This window comes from Callionymus lyra, chromosome 1 (assembly GCF_982586985.1).
Source record: "Callionymus lyra chromosome 1, fCalLyr1.hap1.1, whole genome shotgun sequence".
NCBI classification, from domain to species: Eukaryota; Metazoa; Chordata; class Actinopteri; order Syngnathiformes; family Callionymidae; genus Callionymus; species Callionymus lyra.
In genome coordinates, this window is record NC_141818.1 from 6,589,814 (window position 1) to 6,607,162 (window position 17,349).

A 17,349-nucleotide genomic window follows, 5' to 3' on the forward strand; every position below is an offset into this window, starting at 1 on the left:
CACAGCTTAACCAGAAACCAAAATGGCGTCCAACACAACAACACGCGTGGTCATAACAGCACGAACCACTTCTTTGGGCTACTCAATGACAAGAGTCGCGGGTTTTATTTCGCCGGCTAATCATATCTGCGCGGCGGCGGTAAACAGAACTCTTATCTAACGCTTCTTTCAAAACCTGCTTTCTCTATTCAACTCATCATGCGGCACTTACAGGCTTTTGTGCGGCCCACTTTCACTTCTCCGCGAACGCACCGTGCTGCTCTCTGATCCCCGCCATCGTTCTACCCACAGGAATTATATAACATCGCATCAGATCATACCTACAAAAGAAACTCCACCTGAATTGTTGGCCGCGGCGCTTTAATGACACGATGTCCGGGGATTATTTACGGGGGGGAACAGGATTTCGCGACAGGGACCGCGTTTGTTAGTCGCGACAAATCCGACGCCACTCATCGAGACTCACTGTCTCATCAGGACGGGTTTTCATTTTTCGTCGCCTCCTCTATTACGCGGCACTTATTTAAGCTTTTTTTTCGCTCTCCCGCAAATCTGCTTATGTGATTTACAGTAAGTGCTGGGAATTTTTTCTTTTAACCGCCGCGTCCCAAAATCCTGCTCCACTCTCGAGTCCTGCAGGAGAGACCAAGTGAGTCATGTTCGCATCCGGACCAGAAATTAAAAAACACTCAAGTTTAACAGCCGTCATGGAGGATTTGGGATTTTCTTACACATTAAAGGACGAACACTAGAGTCACTCATGAAGGGGGCTCAGCCTGAGCTGCAGGGGGCGCTGTGGCCAACACTAACGTTGTGTTAACACAAAGAAAAACACTTCTTGAGTGAATCTATTGAGGTGGATTTTTCTATCTTTATTATTCAACCGAAAAAAGGAGTTTTCTTACTTTCTTAATACTTTTTTCATTAAAATTATTTATTTATTAATATAACATGTTTTCTTTCCCCTTTTTTTTTTTTTAAACATTTTTGATTGGAAGTAACTTTTCTTTATTGAATAATAAAAAAAAAGCCTCATAGTATGGAGGTAGATTAGTGTCTTTATTATTCAATAAAAAAAAGGACTTTTCCTACTTTGCTGAAACTTTTTTCTTTTAAATTAAGCGTTTTGAGCTATTTTTTAAAACTTTTATTTGGATTGGAAATACCCTTTCTTTATATAATAATACAATTTTTTTTTTTTATTCATTTTTTCAAGTTCTCTTAATTGATTGATCTCCATAAATTAATTTCATTTAATTTCATTTCATTAATTTCATTTAATTGAAATTAGAGTATTACCTTACCTTACCTTAAAAAATAAATAAATAAAATAAAATCCCGAAGGAGACCTCCTGAGGGATCAATGAAGTCTTACCTTAAATATTTGTATTTGTATTAACATGTGGATAGCGTGGACATGTAAAAAGTTACTTTATTACTTTTCTTTTTAAGTAAAAAACATTTGAATAAGTAAAATATTATATCTGTTTTCTTTTGGATTAAAGCAACTTTTGTTTAATTGAAAAATAAATAAAAAAGTCACTTGAGATTAATTTATAATTTAACATATTTATATAACGATAATAATTTAACATATTTATATAACGATACATTTTTTATTTTATTTAAAAAAATTAAGAATATAATTTACATATACATAAATAATAAGGATTGAACTCTATTTAATTATTTAAAGAGGTAACATTTAAAATCATGATAACATTTCTTAATAAATATATATCAAAAAAAAATCTACAGTTGTATTAAACTCCCGAACTTTCGTAAAAGCATAATTTAAAAAGCATCAACTATATCACAGTTTTTATGGTTTAAAAAAGTTTGTTTTGAATGTAGGGGGCGCTATCAGCCCTAATGGTGGACGCTTTAAAGGATTAACTCATGATGACGCGAGTTGCAGCAATAAAAGCTGTTGAGGTCCAGCACCAGGGTCCAGGGATCCGCTCTCAGGCGGTCCAGATTTCTCGCCCGTAAACAAGCCTGAGATGCTGCGATATGAAGGTTTTGATTGTCGGGCGGCGGGCGAGGCGGCGACTGTGCAGGAGACAAAGAGCAGCAATCACAGGGAGATTGATTCGGGGCAGAACAAGATTGCTGCAGTTGCTGCGCTGGAGGGAATTGATTCATGATCCTCGGGAACGTTTCTCTCTCCGGGAAGGAAAATCTCCAGCAGGACGACCAAAGAAGGAGAAAGACTCTGAACTCTGACCCCGCGGCTCCTGATCCAATCGGCTCCTTCTTTTGTTTGTCTCCAGATCTGGACCGAAGTTCGGGTTCTCCTCCTGCAGAGACACAATCCTGATGTTCTATCTGTGTTTTAATAAACACATCAAGTCGACAAGTCTTTATTAGACCTTCTATCAACAGATCCTTTTCAGACCTCCTAGTCTACCAAGTCTTTGTCTGACCTCCTAGTTTATTAAGTCTATGTCCGACCTTATAGTCTACCAAGTCTTTTTCTGACCTCCTAGTTTACCAAGTCTTTGTCTGACCTCCTAGTTTACCAAGTCTCTATCTGACCTCCTAGTCTACCAAGTCATTTTATGACCTCCTAGTCTACCAAGTCTTTGTCTGACCCCCTAGTCTACCAAGACTTCGTCAGACCTCCTAGTCTACCAAGTCTTTTTCTGACCTCCTAGTCTACCAAGTCTATGTCAGACCTCCTACTCTACAAATAATTTTCTGACCTGCTAGTCTACCATGTCTTTTCTGACCTCCTAGTCTACCTTTTTTTTTCTGACCTCCTAGTCTACCAAGTCTTTGTCTTACCTCTTAGTTTACCAAATCTCTATCTGAGTTCCTAGTCTACCAAGTCTATGTTGGACCTCCTAGTCTACCAAGTCTTTTTCTGACCTCCTAGTCTACCAAGTCTATGTCAGACCTCCTACTCTACAAATAATTTTCTGACCTGCTAGTCTACCAAGTCTTTGTCTTACCTCTTAGTTTACCAAATCTCTATCTGAGTTCCTAGTCTACCAAGTCTATGTTGGACCTCCTAGTCTACCAAGTCTATGTCAGAACTCCTAGTCAACTAAGTCTATGTCAGACCTCCTAGTTTACCAAGTATTTTCTGACCTGCTAGTTTACAAAGTCTTTTCTGACCTGCTAGTCTACCAAGTCTTTTCTGACCTCCTAGTCAACCAAGTTTTCTCTGACCTCATAGTCTACCAAGTTTATGCCGCACCTCAAAGTCTACAAGTCTTTTTCAGAACCCTTAGTCTATCAAATCTTTATCAAACCTCCTAGTTTACCAAGTCTTTTCTGACCTCCTAATCTACTAAGTTATTTCTGACCTCTTAGTCTACCAAGTCTTTGTCACACCTCCTAGTTTTCTACATCTTGACAGATCCTGTAGTCTACCAAGTCTTTGTCAGAACTTCTAGTCTTACAACTCCTGACCTCCCTGTATGCAAAGTCCATTCACGACATGTCTATTTAAATCTTGCTTAAAAAAACGCCTGTATGAAAGTAACGCTGTGGCAGAGTCTACAGTTATTTTTAGCAGGAAGAACAAGTAGAGCTACGACTATACTTTTGTTTGTCATTCATATTCAAGTATTCAGTCCGACTCATAACAGGAGCTGTCGGGTCGCACCACTCTGCACACGCAGGAGATCATTCTGAGGCAGATGTTGCAGGTCGGCGTGGATTCCACTGGAATAATGAATCAGGATCGAACATCTTCGTGGAGCAAGAATCTCGTCTGGTATTTGGGGCGAACCACGGTGTCGCTGATTTATCTTCACCTGCAGCAGCTCTTCACCGCCACATGCTCGTCCTCCTGATATTTGATGCATGTCCTCGACCTTTGAAGGCCACGGTCTGCTGCCGGCTGCTGACCGAGACGTCCACTGAGCTGGGAATCCATCTAATGACCGTCCCTATTAGAGGACCGCTTTGAATGTCCAGGTGTTTATGGTGAGCTATCGCTATGACGATTATCGACGCCAGGGGGTGGAGATGCTGACGACGCTCGTCCGTCCAGCAAAGACGCTTTTATTTTCTTAAATTAGAAAAAATTCCATGTGATATAATATAATTTTAGTGTCATCATTATTAGTCTGGCTTTTGTGTGAAGTCTTCTTTTAACTAGTTTAACTTTTGACTGCATTCATGAAAGTATAAGGATGTTAACTCTCTTTTAATAATTTATTACATTTACCGTTATTTGCTATTTCATATGATCAATAATCATATTTATATTACTTTTGTGCTTTTATTGATGTTCTGTGTGACTTCAAAATGAATTTCTGCTTTGATTTAAAGCACATTGTGATGTTTATTATTACATTTTTCTTATAGTTATGTCTCAAGCTCCACCATTATTGCTAATAAACTTCTGTCACCAGCCACTCCACCCCGGCTGCACTTTCTTCTTTACCTCCTTTTCGGTTCCTGGATGATTGACATTTGTAATATCATGAAATAAATTGAAAATCGAGATAAAAAAAATAATTATTGTTTCTGAATCAGAATTGGACTTAATTTATTTTGTTTATTTATTTAATAAACATTTTTAAAAGCTTTTTGTTTCCATGATATTGATCTATTTGTGTTTTTCAACAATTCGTTGCACAAATCATCGGATCTTTGTCTTTAAATTTGACGAAATATTTTGTTACACTTTTGCCCTGTTTATTAAATCAGGTTTATATTGTATTATTATTATAAATTACATAAACTTGTTATCCAATAACGGCAAAATTTGCAAAAAAACGGCATTTTTAAAACTGTATTTCAAAAGAAATAATCAGAAGGTTACTATGACTACTGCGAAGTAATAGGGGCATTCAAATATATGTTTATTCATTTTATTACAATTTTTAATATAATTACATTCACCACAAGATTGAAGTCGTATATTAAACATTAAAAATAGTAATTTATTGTAATTTTAACAAGTACAACAGACTTAGAAAGAGTCAAAGAGTTAGTGCTTGATTATTAAAATGTACATTAGAGTTGTAAATACTACATTAATTTGTTGACGTTGTTATTGCAATATCCCATTGTATAGTGTTGTTGAGTATCTATTGCTGTTTATATTCAAGTGGTACAAATATACATTTTATTTTTATTTTTATATTCTAATACAATGTATTATCATAAATCATCACACTTATTATTATTATTTAATGAAAATATATATTCATATTTTAGCGATATTAAGCACTTCTTGTTATTAACAATATTATTTTATTATAAGTATTTTTGAATGTATTTTTTAAACATATTAAATGAGTCAAAATAAAGATTTTTGATCACACCTGACGACCACATAATAGAATAAAACGTTCTTTTTGCTTTGACTTTTACCAGTGACTGAGACGTAATGAAGTGACTTCCTGGGGATCCTGGACCATTTAGAAAAGACGTTGTTTGCACAGCAAGTCCTCCTGAAATAACCCCCGAACTGACAGACCCTCTCAGAAAGTTCCCCCCCCCACGACCAGTGGCAGTGAGCGACGCTCAACAAACGTTTGACAGAAGTCAAGCCGGGGCGACACAGAACCGAGGCGAGAGCGACACCTGAGTGGGCGCCCGCCGCCAGGCAAAGGTGAGAAACAGACGTCGGCCGGTAAAAACCACCTGCAATGTAACCATTTTTTTTTCCCTCTCCGTGGTTCTCGGTCCCTTCCGTCCAATTATCCCGGCGGATTCAGCCTCGCCATTCAAGTGTCGGTTGCCACGGGAGACCGGGCCTGCAAACACAAGGAGAGCGGCAGCCAAATGTCTTCTCGTCTCTCTTGCGGTCAGGTGGGCAGAGCGGCTCTCGTACCTGAAAAGGGCTGACGGTGAAGTGGGGGGGTGTCGGTCACGGGGACGCACCCCCGCACCAATGTGATGGCTCGTGGTGGCGCTAATGAGCGAATTGACCTTTGCTGATCTGTGGAGGGAGGACAGATGCTGCTCCACCTGCAGTGACGTCCCGAACAGCTCGGCAGCTCCAGCCCGGTCTTTAATGTGGTCCAAACATGGACATAGAAGCAGGATTTCTCAGACGTAAAGGTCAGACACGACACTGGCTTAAAGTGAGTTATTCACGAGCTGACAAATGTTTCATCTGTTTGAGTGAGAACGAGAGAGGACTTTTCTATTCTGGAGAAAGAAGCTCGTACATCCAGGAGAGACTCAAACAGAGCAAGAAGGTAGAACTTGAAAGGAAGAGTTTCTGAATAAGCAGCTGTATTAGGGGTGTGTATTGCCAATAATCTTTCAACACGATACACATTCCGATACAATATATCATCATACTCTAGTAAGAAGGATATATTTGTAGTATTGTCGAGTACTTGACTCTGGTGTTGCAGGATTTACAGACCACACGACTCTTGATGAAGTCGCAACTACTTTCATTTGTTTTGAAACCAAAATATGTCCAAACTTCAGCTTTAAAAGCAGCTGGAGTCGACTTTATCCTCTCGTCCTCAGGCATCGCAGGTTTTTTCTTTTCGTTTACTTTAGCTGCGGAGTACGTAATGACTGCTGCCTTTTTTAGTTTAATTGCAACACTAAATAAATATTTTTTACACATACATTTAAATATTAAAACATAATTATGACAAAAATAAAATATAAATTTAAAGCCCCCCAAAAAATGATACAGAGCTGTTGAATACTGTTACTGGTATCATGAAAAATATATCCTTATACAACACTAATCTTCATCTACATGCTGAAATTGTATCCTCTCATCCTCAGTCACCGACTTTATCTCGCAGGATTTCATTGTCCCTTAAGCTGAAGAGCATGTAATAACTGCTGCCATCTAGCGGCTAAAAAGTTGAATTACAACACAAAAACTAAACCAGAAAACATTTTCATGTTAATTGTAAATTTAAAGAAATTTGAATTATTTTATTTAATACACACTTCATTGAAATTAAAGGAGCTCTGATAAAAAATGAAATATTTGAAAAAAAAAAAGAATTACACAGTGTTGTTAAATATCGGTTTGTTCTTGTGAAAAAGAAAGATATTTGCGATATTTTATTCAACCCCTAACCCTCCACCTTAACGCTGGAGTCGTATCCTCTTGTACTCAGCTGCAGAGGATGTTATGACGTAAGTTTAATTGCACACAGTGATTATTTACACGTTAGCTGAAATAAATAAATACATAAAAATCAAATTATTTTACATACACTTTATTGAAATATAACAAAAATAAAATAACTTTGATTGACAGACACTCCAGTGCTGCTGAATATCTTAATAACATGGTGAGAAACCCCCCCAACAATCACCCTCTCACACTCACCCACCTCCCCCCTCAACATCCAGCCGTCGTTCATTTGTGCAGAAGAAAGACGAGACACTCTCTCGCTTCCGCGCGACCTTTTTTTTTTTTTTTTAGATTGAGACGTTGAAAAGTTCCGAGTCCTGACGGCGTGAGCTCATTCAAGCGGTTCCGGCCCGATGGACTCATTAAGATGCAGATCCGGGCGATGCGTGTGTGGGCGGCAGCGTGTCGGACTCTTTTGTTTCTTCCCTCCTTCCTCTCGTTGAAAAGGAAGATGAGCAGAGAGAATGAGTGCGGATCAGGTTCTCGAGGAGACGAGGCCGAGCTAGAATGAAGAGTTGGTGGAAGAGAAGACGGTGAAACAACCGAAGGAGTTGAAAGTTAAGCATCGCTACAAAGTCACGTCTAAACTTGTGGGTGTGAGAAAATATTATGAAGTTAGAATGGGTAAAAAGGCCCACATACACATAACATTAGATGTGTACTCTTACTATTAATTTGCTTTGACTTAACTAAATAGTCATACTCGTAATCCAGAAGGTACACATGTGTAATTGAAGCCTTGAAAAACAAAAAACAAACCTGGACTATAAACTTGAAAAAATATAGTCGTAATTTTTTTTAAGACCTCAATTACATAAATGTGCCTTGTGTTTTATGGGTACAAATATATAGTGACATGTATGCACATTTGAAGTACAGCTTTAGATCACATTCTACGAGTGTTTGGAAGTTATGCACACATTTAGTAACTTGTACTCGTACACTTAGAAAATATAGCCAAGGTTAGTTTTTTGTTGAATTTGTTGAATAATTGTATGAATATGTAGTTCTGTAATTACAACTTAATTGTACGAGGTATGTGGAATTTTTGCACCCCGTTCTGACTTCATAAAATATCGCAATATTTCTTTCTTGATACTTTATCAATATTTAACAGTATTGTATTGATTATATACTTTGCTTTCAAATTGTATGGTTTACATTTCCATTATATGCAGAATTAACATGTAAATATTCACTGTGTTGATTCATTTGTGTTTAGTTGCTCTGCAAGATCCTACACTGAGGACTAGAGGATACAGTCGACCCTAGCAGCTTTGAAAGCTGATGACTGGACATATTTTGGTTTCAAAACAAATGCAAACAGTTACGACTTATGTGTATGAAATAAAATAATTCAATTTTTTAATTTTTAATTTTCAACTTAACATGTACATATTCTCTGTGTTTGTTTATTTTTGTGTTGTAATTAAACTTTGAGCCGCTAGATGGCAGCAGTCATTACATCCACCACAGCTAAAGGAACAATAAAATCCTGCCAGCTACCGCCGATGACTGAGGACGAGAGGATACACTAGACTCCAGCAGCTTTAAAGCTGATGTTTGGACATATTTTGGTTTTAAAAACCAATTAAAGCAGTTACGACTTCGTCAGTCATGTGGTCTGTAAATACAGCAACACCAGAGTAAAGTACTCGACAATACTACTAATGAATCCTTGTTACTATGGTAGCTTAATATATACAAATACTGAATTCCAAAAAAAGACACTTTACCAGGCCTCATTAGGGATAAACCAATCGACCTGAAGTATTTTTCAACAACAATATAAAGAAACGACATCTCCTCAACAAAATGATGGTCTGTAATAGTTTTATATATCAATATTCCTATTTACAACAAAATACAATTATCTAGTCTAGAAGAAAACTGAGGTAGTACAGAGAAACCAGCGACTTTTACAAAAGGAATAAACAAACAATGTAATAAATAACAAGCCCAAACTATACAATACAAACGTGTCCAAATAACGCTGGAATAAAACAGGAAACAACAAGAAAAAATAAAATAAGGTGATCAATACACTCGCTAATAAAGAACAAACTAAAGCACTTGTGCACAAAGAGAAAGAGGCAAAACAAGAGAAATCCAACAAGACTAATCCAGAGAAGGGATCAAGAACGATCTGGCCCACAAGTGGTTGAAGTAAGTATTGCAATTGCTGACGAGGTCCATGTTTGCGCCATGAGTTGACTGGAGGAAATGAGAGAGGAGACAACAGGAAGTGAGAGAACAAAATAAAACCAAATTAAAATGGAAAAAAAGAATTTGCAAAGCCCTTTATTATGGCTAAGGCAAAAAGCACGAATCTTCTATGATTTACGCTGTCGATATGGCCTGTTAGAGACTTTTTTTGCTACTGAAAAATGTCTTAGTTTTGCAGACAGAAAACACTGCTCGCCATTTTTCAGGACTCTGACGAAAACACAGGTACTTTCCCCCACATTTCATCTTCAAAAGTGCTTCTAATGAACCATTGAACATGTTTGGTCGTTACAAAGGTCACAAAATCTGGGCCATTGGAAAGTTTCCTAAAAACTCCCGCCGGACAAGGGGGAGTTTATAAAACCCTCAAAAAGGACATATCTTGGAAAAAGAGGCTCAATTTAGCAACAGGTATTTAATATGTCTTGGTGGTACGAAGTTCAGATTTTGAACATGAAACCAAACAGAACCAAGTGGTCGTGGTCAGTAAAAACTGGTGGAATACTCGAAGTAAGTTTTGAGGCCATCGTTTCTGATCAGAAGTTTCGCTTATTCAAAGTGAAGCACGTTAGCATAACATCCAGGGAGGACTGGAGTTTCTCTGCAACACTTGCTCAGAACCTGTCCGGGTCGTAGGATCAACACATTTCATGGCGGCAGCGCTAAGCTAGAGAATAGAGTCCTTCTGCTCCACAAACACTCGCGGGAACATCACGCCCTCTCGCTGAGCCCGTAATTACCTTTTCTTCAGCACCGTGTTTTTTCCTCCATTCTTCTCCGAGCGCGGTGTCCTCATCCTTTTCAGCTCAGCCGCTTGTTTACGCCGTCTTGCACATTCATCGGCGAGCCCCGGCTGGTCAGGCCGCCCACGCTCGCCGACCTCTAGCCGGGGCTGCGTCGGACGGAGGAGAGAGAGCCGGGACCACATCCCAGACTGAGGAGGAGCAGAGAAGATTGCTCAGATCGTGAGTCGATTGATGTGGAAGGACTTTTTTCTTTTTTTTCCTTCTGACTGGAACGCTTGCGACCTTTCGTTCTCGCCGGCCTTCTCACCTTCCTCCCACTCTCGCCTTCCCACGTCGCTTTAACCTCTCGTACGAGGAGCTGCTTCGGTCTGTGATCGACTCCGACTGGAGAAGTGATGACAGAGCTACATTTTTGTGAGGCGCATCCGAAGTCTGAGGAGCAAAACAGTTTGTTTGTGGCCCCACGGGGGCCACTCTTTGCCCAAGACTGTGTTCAGGACACTCAAAAATATTCCTTGTTTCTCCAAGACGGGCCTGAGATCCTCCTCTTTTTTCGAGTGGTCCTTCCGTATGGAGGTTAATATGTGCAATCAGACTTTTAATAGGAATTTCTAGCATCAAAATCAGACTTTAAAAATGTATAAGTTTAAAATACTGTTGTTTATTTCCATGTACTATTTTGCAACACATTAATAAATACATTTCAGAAAAAAAATTCAGTGTTAGCAATTTATTATTTAAAAAAAAGTTATGCCAAAATTAAACATAACATTACATTAACATAAAAAAGTAAATAAATTCCTTTTTTTTACCATTAAATGTTGACACTGAATATTTTTTACACATAAGGTAAGGTAAGGTAAAACTTTATTGATCCCTCAGGAGGTCTCCTTCGGGAAATTGTTTTTTACCAATAGCCAGCAATTTTTCATAAACAATAAAATAAAAAATAAAAAATAAAATAAGAAGAAGAACAAAAAGAGGAAGAACAAGATGACACAATCTAAGTCTAAAGATAAAGACAAAGAACATAGGTCAAAGAAAAACAACAAAGACAAAGGATACAAAGACTAACATAGAACAGAACATCCAGATACTCTCACTGCACTCCTGCCCCCGAACTCAGAATTGTACAATTTAATAGCCCGAGGGATGAATGAGTCCTTGAGTCTATTTGTTTTGCACCTGGGTAGGAGCATTCGTGCACTCATTCTGCTTCTCTGCTCACTGATGACAGTGCTCAGAGGATGACTGTCATCATCCATGATGGACAGTAGTTTGTTCAATGATCTCCTCTCAGCAACTGTCACCAGTGAGTCCAGCTTCATTCCAACCACAGAACCAGCCTTTCTGATCAACCTGTCCAACCTGTTGACACTCCTCTTGGACACATTTCCACCCCAACACACCACAGCATAGAACAGGACACTGGCCACCCCAGACTGGTAGAACATGCAGAGGAGCTTCTTGCAGATGTTAAATGATCGAAGCCTCCTCAGAAAGTACAGTCTACTCTGAACCTTCTTATATACATGGTCTGTGTTGCAGGACCAGTCCAGTTTACTGTCCAGCCACACGCTGAGGTACTTATAGTTGTCCACTATCTCCACCTCGTCGCCTCTGATGGACACTGGACGTGGCTTTGTCCTCGACCTCCCGAAGTCCAAGACCAGCTCCTTGGTCTTTGAGATGTTCAGCTGCAAGTGGTTCCTCTCACTCCAGTCCACAAAGTCACTTATCAGACTCCTATACTCGTCTTCGCTGTTGTCCATGATGCATCCAACAATGGCAGTGTCGTCAGCATACTTCTGGACGATACTCAGCTCTGAGTTGTAGCAGAAGTCCGAAGTGTAGATGGTGAAGAGGAGAGGGGCCAGTACTGTCCCCTGAGGTGCTCCTGTACTGCACACCACAGTGTCAGACTTGATATCCTTCAGCCTGACATACTGTGGTCGATCAGTAAGATAGTCTGTAATCCAGGAGACCAGACCAGGGTCCACATGCATCTTAGTCAGTTTGTCCTGGAGCAGAGTGGGTTGGATAGTGTTGAAGGCACTAGAAAAGTCCAGGAACAGGATTCTCACTGAACCGCTTCCTTTATCCAAGTGGGAGTTGGTCCGATGCAGGAGATGAAGGATGGCATCTTCCACACCAACTGCTGGCTGGTAGGCAAACTGCAGGGGGTCTTGCGCGTGCTGGACTTGTGGCCTGAGATGTTTGAGGACCAGCCGCTCCAGTGTCTTCATCAGCTGCGAAGTCAGTGCCACCGGTCTGTAATCGTTCAGCACACTTGGTCGGATCTTTTTAGGGACTGGAACGATACAGGAAGTCTTCCACAGAGTTGGTACTTTCCCCATCCGTAGACTGAGGTTGAAGACATGCTGGAGCGGCTCAGCTAGTTCAGCAGCGCAGGTCTTCAGCAGTCGAGCAGACACCTTATCAGGACCAGCAGCCTTCCCTGGACGAATCCTCCGAAGTACATCCTGTACCTGGAGTGAGGTGAAGCTGGGAAGTGGTTGTGTGGAGCTGAGGGGGGCACAAGAAGGTGGGGCAGGTCCTGAGGCGGGCAGCAGTGAGGGTGAGGTGACCTGCTCAAACCTGTTGAAAAAGTTGTTCAGTCCATTTGCCTCCTCCACCGTGTCCACTGCAGTCAGAGAGGTCTTGGTCTTGTGTCCAGTGATGGTTTTAACACCATCCCAGACCTCTCTTATTTCTTCTCGGCTCAGCTTCTCCTCCAACCTCCTCCTGTAGGTGTCCTTTGCCTCCCTCAAACATCGCTTCACCTCCTGCTGTGCTGACCTCATGGCGTCCCTGTCCCTGCTCCTGAACGCCACTTCCTTCCTGTTAAGGACATCCTTGACCTCCTTTGTTACCTACGGTTTATTATTAGGGTAACAGCGGACAGTCTTAGTAGGGGCGACAACGTCCAAGCAGAAATTTAAATAATCCGTTAGACAGTGCGTCTGTCCCTCGATGTCCTCACCATGAGACCTCAGCAGCACATCCCAGTCTGTTGTTTCAAAGCAGTCTCTGATGGCGTCCTCCACAGCTGGTGTCCACTTTCTGATTGTCTTAGTGGTCACAGTCTGTCTCTGCACCAGAGGAATGTACCGTGACTGAAGGTGGACCAGGTTATGATCGGACCTTCCAAGTGGAGGAAGAGGTTTGGCTCTGTAGGCGTCCTTCAAGTTGGAATAAAGAAGGTCAATTGTCCTGTTATTCCTGGTGGGACAATCCACAGCCTGATGGAAAGTAGGCAGAGTAGAGTCCAGGTTGGCATGATTAAAGTCTCCAGAGATGATGATAAACGCTTCAGGATGTTGATTCTGAAGTCGAGCTGTCATTGTGTGGATCTTGTAGACACACAGCGCGATCACGTGACTGAACTCACGCGGTAGATAATATGGACGCATGCTGACAGCCAACAGTTCTAAATCTTGACAACACGAGACTTTCTTCACAGTAACGTGTCCCGGACTACACCAGCGTTTATTCACGTACATGATCAGACCCGGCAGCTCCACGTGTGAGTCCGGAGTCAGCTGAGTGAGCCACGTCTCCGTGAAGATCAACAAGCTGCTCTCTCTGTAGATCCGCTGGTTGTTGAGGGCAGACAGCTCGTCGATCTTATTCGTCAGTGAATTGACGTTCCCCATCGTGATCGTTGGGATCGTTGGTCTGTGACGTCTCCGATTGTCCGTTAGCTTAGCCTTTAGCCTCCTCCCTGCCCGACAGCCTCTGTAACGGCGCTGAAGTTCGATCGGGATCTCGTGGCGATCTCCAGCCCGTGCCATTGACTTCAGCGACAGTAGATCCTCTCTTGAGTAAACAAGACGATTCTCCCCATGTTCAAAAGTATCCATTTAAAAAATTATAGTAAAAAAAACTAAAAAAAACAGAAAATTATAGAAATTGCTGCTGAGCTACTGGAGAGGCAGCCGTCCTCGTCGGCGCCTTTAATGATGAAGATCATATATGTATTGATGCGTGGAAACATAAATAACATGGCTTGAAATGTTGTTTTTTGAAATATTCAAAGTCTGATTTTGATGCCGTAAGAATTCTCTGTTAGACGGTACACGTTTACCTCAAATTCTTTTCATTCTAGAGCCAGTATTAGAATTTTAATTTCCTCGGGGGCCACGTTATGTACGCCTAAAGAAGTAAGGCACCAACAAAGATTTATAATAGAAAATCTAAATAAATGTAATGTATGTCATTTAAATGTATATAATACCATAATTTACTGACTTTTACTGAAATATATACATTTTTAAACTTTGCATGTTTCATATATTTTACAATGAAAAAAAACATAAATGCAAAAAAAGCATTATTATGCCTTGAGTTATATTTTCATTGAAAATAGATAAATAAAAACACCTTGAAAAATATAAAACCAAAGGACAAATAAAAGACAGAAAATAGGAGAAACAATGTCTTTAAACAAATGTATTTAACCCTTGTGGTATCTCTGGGTCCAGGTGACCCAAAAGGCTTGAAAACAAATGTGTTTGTGGTATCCCTTGTGTCATCTGACGGTCAAAGTGAACAGGCCTCCACCACTGCCAGGGAGGTCTTTCACCTTGACGCAGAGACAACACAAGGGATACCACAAACACATTTGTTTTCTTGCCTCCGGGGCCGTACTTTGTCGAGGAACTTCACTAGAGTTTGCTTCCATCAAGTTTCTCTGGCTTCACAGAAACTCTGAAGGTGAAAGAACTAAGGCAAGAGTTGGGGGGGTCAGAGGAGCAGCATATGGAAGTCGAGAAATTGAAGTGATTCCGAGGAGCCGCTGGTCTCACTCGTGACTCATAACCTCTTCGCAACTGAACAAAAGGACCCACAAGTGCACGGAGGAGTTCTGAAAACCTTCTACTTCCTCCCAGCTGTAGCTCCTCTGGCCCTGCGTCATTAACCCCAACCCCCCCAACCCCCCCACGATCTACAGACTGATTTTTCTTTTTTTGGAAGCTGAAAGAAGGTTCGCTGGCTAATAGTGGCTACTGCGTCCTTGTGAAATGGTTTGTTGTGTTGACATGTTGCCACGGCAACAAGGCATCTCTGCGTGAGGAGCACTTACTGCACAGTGGAATGAAAAATAAAAGCAGCAGCCATCTTTTTCAAATAAATCTGAAGTGTTTTCGTGAGCGTCTCTGGTCAAACTTACAGTTAATGATAATAATATTGATAATAATGGTGGTGGAAACAGCGCCTTGTGACCCTGGTCTAGAACGACGCTTCACAAATAACTGTTAATTACTTACTTACTTACACTGGATGCTCCTCTCCCCAGAATTCTGCCTTGTTAACGATCAGACAAAAATAAAGACTTATTTTCCCACATTTTTTGGGGGCATTTTGACAACTACCTTTTACTCAGGGGCCACATTAGATATTGTAATTGTTGTGATTGGCCCAAATATAAATGGAAAAACAGGCATGAATAATTAAAAACAACAACATTCTAATGCAAAATATCGATTTTAATTCTTAATTATTATTATATGTAAATATCACTCCCATGTTTCAAGTTTTCCTCTCCAAGAAGCAATAAGTCCCTCATCATGACCATGTTTAGAAGTTATTACTTTATAAAGTCTGAAATCTCAGCGAACGAGAGGTTACGAGATTCCATTATGATGTAATTGTAATAATAATAAGATAATAATAATGGCGTCACTCCTCCTGTAATCACGCCCTGCTTTGTTTATACAATGAGTACCTAGGATGTGGAGACTAATCACAACATAGTGGGCGTGGTTATGGTAAATAAGTGTTTCAGTGGGCGGGGCTTAATATCCTTTTCTAATGTATATATTTTAATAAAAAGATAATTTTGTACAAACAGACACTGATGATACAATAGGGTCCAACATCTATTTAATGACACCGATTGCGATATTGTTTTGTTTTTTTATTCTAGGAGCCTCAGTATCTCCTGATTATCTCTTAGTTTGTCCTTCATCCAACAAAAAAAAGCTTTAACTTCATAAACATAAATTCATTGTTTATACAATGAGTACCTAAGATGTGGAGACTAATCACAACATAGTGGGCGTGGTTATGGTAAATAAGTGTTTCAGTGGGCGGGGCTTAATATCCTTTTCTAATGTATATATTTTAATAAAAAGATAATTTTGTACAAACAGACACTGATGATACAATAGGGTCCAACATCTATTTAATGACACCGATTGCGATATTGTTTTGTTTTTTTATTCTAGGAGCCTCAGTATCTCCTGATTATCTCTTAGTTTGTCCTTCATCCAACAAAAAAAAGCTTTAACTTCATAAACATAAATTCAAAGTTAGTTGGTTATCGCAATGTTCTGTATAATAGTCGATAATCTATGTTCCTCATCTTATCTTAATCACCAACATCTTCATAGGTCATCGTTCTACTTTAATTTCAGCCGACCCTCCAGCGGGGCCACATGAATAAACTTGGCGAGGCAGATTTGGCCCCCGGCCACAAGTTTTTGAGGTAGTATCTCGAGTTCTTCCACGAGATGAACGACCAGACGAAAAACACAGACCATCGTTCAGTAAACTCTTTATTCAGAAGTAAATGCAAAGTCTTGGCAACTTTGAAACAGAATATTTCCAGCGTCACACAACAGAGGTCATGATAGCAAGTCGGTCGTAGCAGCAGCGAAAACACATAAAACTGCCAGATTGTGTTTTTTTCATTTTATTTTATATTTATTTCAAAAGCCTGACTTTGACGATGCAGTCGACTCGACACAGTGCTGGTAAATAAACGTCCCAGATATGAACAGAAGACAACCATGCAGTTAGCTCTGCGCCGCCGCCGCCTCAACCGCGAGACGCCGCTTTTTTTTTTTCATAGCATATTTAAGCAGAATCCTTTACATAATCAAAATACATTCTTAGAAAAGATCCCAGTGGTACTTTATACTGTGAATATATATATTTATATATTTATAGAAGCTATATATAGACGCGAGTACTTTTTTCATTATTTTTTTTTCCTGTTGCACATTTTACATCACAGACATTTTGGCGGCTCGTTTTTACAACCAAAATAACCTTTTTTTTATCTGTACAGAGGAGACATTCAGCGAGGTGTGAAGAAACAAAAAAGTCACCGAAAGAACGAACGGAAATGTAGAAAAAACAACATAAGAAACGTGGTTGTAAAAGACGGATCCTCTGACTGTGTCAACGGACGGATTGAGATCAGGTGAAGAAGAAGAAGTTTAGTTAATAAGAGCTCAATTATTCCAAAAACTTTAATTTTCCTTCGATTAAAAAAACGGCAAGACT